The following is a 6,000-nucleotide window of genomic DNA, read 5'->3' as shown; positions in this document are numbered from 1 at the left end:
GTCCTCAGCTGTTTGTCCTCAGGTGTTGGTCCTCAGGTGTTGGTCCTCAGCTGTTTGTCCTCAGCTGTTTGTCCTCAGCTGTTGGTCCTCAGCTGTTGGTCCTCAGCTGTTGGTCCTCAGCTGTTGGTCCTCAGCTGTTTGTCCTCAGCTGTTGGTCCTCAGCTGTTTGTCCTCAGGTGTTGGTCCTCAGGTGTTGGTCCTCAGCTGTTGGTCCTCAGCTGTTTGTCCTCAGCTGTTTGTCCTCAGGTGTTGGTCCTCAGCTGTTGGTCCTCAGCTGTTGGTCCTCAGCTGTTGGTCCTCAGCTGTTTGTCCTCAGCTGTTGGTCCTCAGCTGTTGGTCCTCAGCTGTTTGTCCTCAGGTGTGCAGCTGTTCTGAGGCTGACAGCAGCTGAAGGTGATGGATGGTGTCGTCCAGCTGTTGTCTCCACGAGGATCCCAGCGATGCAGCTGCAGTAAGACGACCTCTGACCTGTCGTCTGATGAATATCAGGGATTACATGATAATCCAGGAGGAGCTGTTTTAACCTCCTGACGACGTTTCTCTGCTGTCAGACACAAACCTGCAGCTGATCAACAGCAAACGCTCTTTAAATGGTTTCTGTCCAGATGTTTAGCTGCTGTCGGAGGTTTCAGGTCCTTCAGGTCTGGATCTCTGCTCTCCTTCAGCAGCTCATTTCTATTCTGTGATGCCGCCGTTGGTTTCATCTTGTTTGGAACCTTAAGCTTCTTTCAGCCTAATTTCCTTCGGTGCTGGAGGTTAACATGGTTCAGTGGAAGAAATTAAACCGAACTCCTTGGGAATTGCTCTGCTCTCTGCGTTTGTGTGAAGCACCAGGGGATGCAGCAGGGTAACGATAACAACAGCCTCATTAATTAACCGCCTCCTTATCGGCTCCACGAGTCTTCAGGCCGTCCTCTCTGAGTTTCATTACGATGGCGTGTTGGTGTGAGCTTCGCTTCATTTAGCATTCCAGCTTTGTTTGTTCGGTCTCCTGTTTCTCTTCACGGAGGAAACCCTGGTCAGGAATCAGATTATTTAGGCCAGGTGTCCTTTTACTCGAGCTCTCGGCTTTCAGCTGCTGATGATCAGAGAATGGATGAAACCAACAGTCTGAGGCTGCAGAGGATTCTAAAGTCCACCAACAACACATCCTGTTACTGTAGTGTTAGCTTAGCTTTAGATCACTGTTAGCTGAATGTTAGCTTAGTTTTAGATCATTGTTAGCTGAGTGTTAGCTTAGCTTTAGATCACTGTTAACCTAGCTTTAGATCACTGTTAGCTGAGTGTTAGCTCAGCTTTAGATCACTGTTAGCTTAGCTTTAGATCACTGTTAACCTAGCTTTAGATCACTGTTAGCTGAGTGTTAGCTCAGCTTTAGATCACTGTTAGCATGGTGTTAGCTTAGCTTTAGATCACCGTTAGCTTAGTGTTAGATCACTGTTAGTTTAGTGTTAGATCACTGTTAGCTTTGGATCACTGTTAGCATGGTGTTAGATTTGCTTTAGATCACTGTTAGCTGAGTGTTGGACCAGCGTTAGCTCAGTGCTAAATCAATGTAAGCTCAGCGTTAGCTAAGGGTTAGATCATTTTTAGAACTGTGTTAGTTCATTGTCAGCTTCATGTAGATTGTTGTTAGCTCGGTATTAGTTAAGAGTTAGCTGAATGTTAGCTAAGTGTTAGTTGAATGCTACCTCAGCATTATTTCAATATTAGCTCAGTGTTAAATCAGTGCTAGATCAATTTTAGCTGAGTGTAGCTGAGTGTTACCTCAGCTTTAGACTGATGTTAGCTCAGTGTTGTTTTCTAATGCAGATGGGTTCAGTTGTGTCTCTGTTCTATCTCTGTTCCATCTCTGTTCTATCTCTGTTCTATCTCTGTTCCATCTCTGTTCTATCTCTGTTCTATCTCTGTTTCTTCTCTGTTCTATCTCTGTTCTCTCTGTTCCTTCTCTGTTCTATCTCTGTTCAATCTCTGTTCTATCTCTGTTCTATCTCTGTTCCATCTCTGTTCTATCTCTGTTCTATCTCTGTTCCATCTCTGTTCTATCTCTGTTCCTTCTCTGTTCTATCTCTGTTCAATCTCTGTTCTACCTCTGTTCCATTTCTGTTCCATCTTTGTTCTATGTTCTATCTCTGTTCTATCTCCGTTCCATGTCTGTTCTATCTCTGTTCTATGTTCTATCTCTGTTCTATGTTGTATCTCTGTTCTATCTCTGTTCTATCTCTGTTCCATCTCTGTTCTATCTCTGTTCAATCTCTGTTCTACCTCTGTTCTATGTTCTATCTCTGTTCTATCTCTGTTCTATGTTCTATCTCTGTTCCATCTCTGTTCTATGTTCTATGTCTGTTCTATGTTCCATCTCTGTTCCATCTCTGTTCTATCTCTGTTCTATCTATGTTCTATGTTCTATCTCTGTTCTATCTCTGTTCTATGTTCCATCTCTGTTCCATCTCTGTTCTATCTCTGTTCTATCTATGTTCTATGTTCTATCTCTGTTCTATGTTCTACATCTGTTCTCTCTCTGTTCTATCTCTGTTCTATGTTCTATATCTGTTCTATCTCTGTTCTATCTCTGTTCTATGTCTGTTCTATCTCTGTTCTATGTTCCATCTCTGTTCTATCTCTGTTCTATGTTCTATCTCTGTTCCATCTCTGTTCTATCTCTGTTCCATGTTCTATCTCTGTTCTATCTCTGTTCTATCTCTGTTCCATGTTCTATCTCTGTTCTATCTCTGTTCCTTCTCTGCTGTTGTTCTTTGTTGGTCGTCTCTAACATTTTGTGTAAAACTCAGAGAACGCAGATCTTCAGGAGGCATTGATTGGGTCTAGGAGGATCAGAATCTGTGACGTTGTCCAGCGGAGCTTCACTGCAGTGGACCTTATCTTCAGGGAAGAGATGCATGATGGGATAGAGGTGATCTGGTGGGACCGAGCTGTCAGAGATAAATGGAGCTGAGTCACGCTCAGAGAAACACCAGAACGAGGCCAGAATGTTGGAGAGAATAATGCAGCTCATTTAAAGTCTGTTTACATCCCTTCAGCCTTTCAGCTGCACACAAAATACCAAGTTTCAAAAAACAACAGCTGACCAGAGAAGAAACACAGCTGTGTGACAATACACATCGCAGGTTCACAGAAAGACACAAAATAACCACAAAAATGTGTAAAACACAACAAAGACACACAAAATGACCACAAAAAGACACAAAACAACCACAAAAATATACAGAACGAAAACAAAGAGACACAAAACAACCACAAAAAGATTCAAAACACAACAAAGACACACAAAATGACCACAAAGAGACACAAAACGACAACAAGAAGACAGAAAATGATCACATTTGATGAAATCTCTTTATTTTTCTGGTATTTACAGGCTGTTAAATGTGTATTTTCATGCTTTAAGATCTTTGTGACGTGTTCAAGTGCCGCAGGAAACGTCAGATGTCACTGCAACCCTTTCTCTGTAGTAAAGTTTGAATAAGAAACACAGAAACTGCTGATAAATGTTTGAGAGCAAAAGGTGGAAAGTGGATTTAATGAAGGAAGGAAGAATAAATAGTTTCATTATTATCTCAGAGGTTTCCAGTTTATTTCCAACTATTATCTGATTTATCGGCTTCACTGCTGAGTTCATGGACACCTGGAATTATTGAGTTTCAACAACAAAAAGCTGCTTCATTTCTCTTGTTTCTTTTCCTGACTTCAGATCAGTGTTTTGAGCTCTTTATTGAGTTATTTCCCTCAGTGATCGTCCAGCTGAGGTCGGATAAACGAGGAGACGATGGTGAGTCTCTGCAGAGGATGATGATGATGCTGAGGGATGAAGTCTCAGTTTGTTGGCTTTCACAGAGTTTGTTTGTTGTTTTTTCTACCTGAGCGAGTCGAGTCAACAGGGACGTTAAACAGCAGCGAGCAGCCGGCAGCATGATGAGCTGCTCTGAGTGGCCTTCAGCCGTTTTCAGTCCCACTCTTCCTCCAAACGAAGCTTTCATTACCGTCCAGCCGTCAAATGTTCCTCCATCAGTCAGGAAACACTCAGGATGCTCACGTTTTCTGTCCTATGAGGTGTTCTGATGTGCTACTTTTTAGATTTATGTACATTGTTCTGTTTATCTCTTCTATAAACTCAGGTTTGTTGAACATTTGCTGTTTAACGACAACAAAGAGACACAAAACAACAACAAAGAGACACAAAAGCACTGGATGGATGTAAAACTGATGTTTGGTCATTTTGTCTGCGTTTCGTTTTTCTAGTTTTGAGTCGGTTCTTTGTTCTTCTGTCATTTTGTGTGTCTTTATGTGTTATTTTGTTTGCGTGTGGGTCAGATTTTTCTTAGTGTGGTCATCTTTATTTGTTTTAGTCATTTTGAGGCTTGTTTTTCTGTTTTGTGTCGCTTGTTTTCTTGTTTTTATCGTTCTGTGTGATGTTTGATCATTTTACAAGTTTTGGGGGAAAATTTTGACTCTTTGTGACCTGAAACTATGATACTTCCTATAACATTGATGCTTAAAGGTAGTTCTAGAGAAACTGAATAGAAACCAGATTCAGTGTTTAGACTGTGACACCTGGATGGATGTAAAACTGATCTGGTGTCAGTTTCTACCAGAACTCAGATGTGTTTCTCCTCCTAAATGTCATGGTTCTATCTGCTGGACTGATGAAGTTCTGAGGCTCAGATATAATGGAAAAAGTCCATTAAAAAGTGATAAATCTGGACCCACCTCTATGGACTTGAAGGACCTGGAATGTTCTAAGTGAGACTAAACCTAAAGAGTGGAAGCAGGAAAGGAGAACGTCCCCTGGAGAAAGTCCTAGAGTAGACCTACCGACAACTGGAGAAAGTTCTAGAGTAGACCTACCGCCAACTGTAGAAAGTTCTAGAGTAGACCTACCGACAACTGGAGAAAGTTCTAGAGTAGACCTACTGCCAACTGGAGAAAGTTCTAGAGTAGACCTACCAACAACTGGAGAAAGTTCTAGAGTAGACCTACCGACAGCTGTAGAAAGTTCTAGAGTAGACCTACCCACAACTGGAGAAAGTTCTAGAGTAGACCTACCCACAATTGGAGAAAGTTCTAGAGTAGACCTACCCACAACTGGAGAAAGTTCTAGAGTAGACCTACCGACAACTGGAGAAAGTTCTAGAGTAGACCTACCGACAGCTGTAGAAAGTTCTAGAGTAGACCTACCGACAACTGGAGAAAGTTCTAGAGTAGACCTACCGACAACTGGAGAAAGTTCTAGAGTAGACCTACCGACAACTGGAGAAAGTTCTAGAGTAGACCTACCGCCAACTGTAGAAAGTTCTAGAGTAGACCTACCGACAACTGGAGAAAGTTCTAGAGTAGACCTACTGCCAACTGGAGAAAGTTCTAGAGTAGACCTACCAACAACTGGAGAAAGTTCTAGAGTAGACCTACCGACAGCTGTAGAAAGTTCTAGAGTAGACCTACCCACAACTGGAGAAAGTTCTAGAGTAGACCTACCCACAACTGGAGAAAGTTCTAGAGTAGACCTACCCACAACTGGAGAAAGTTCTAGAGTAGACCTACCGACAACTGGAGAAAGTTCTAGAGTAGACCTACCGACAGCTGTAGAAAGTTCTAGAGTAGACCTACCCACAACTGGAGAAAGTTCTAGAGTAGACCTACCAACAACTGGAGAAAGTTCTAGAGTAGACCTACAGACAGCTGGAGAAAGTTCTAGAGTAGACCTACCGACAACTGGAGAAAGTTCTAGAGTAGACCTATCGACAACTGGAGAAAGTTCTAGAGTAGACCTGCCGACAACTGGAGAAACTTCTAAAGTACACCTACCGACAGCTGGAGAAAGTTCTAGAGGTAGGTCTACTCTAGAACTTTCTTCAGGGAACGCTCTCCTCTATGGACTTCAAGGACCTGGAACTCTGGAAATATCCACAGTATAAAGGTTTGATCATTGATGAGGTTACTGGAGATAAAGAACCAGTTGTTCTGTGGAGATCCTGGTACAGG

This window comes from Amphiprion ocellaris, chromosome 1 (assembly GCF_022539595.1).
Source record: "Amphiprion ocellaris isolate individual 3 ecotype Okinawa chromosome 1, ASM2253959v1, whole genome shotgun sequence".
NCBI classification, from domain to species: domain Eukaryota; kingdom Metazoa; phylum Chordata; class Actinopteri; family Pomacentridae; genus Amphiprion; species Amphiprion ocellaris.
Note: the sequence above shows the minus strand (reverse complement) of the source record.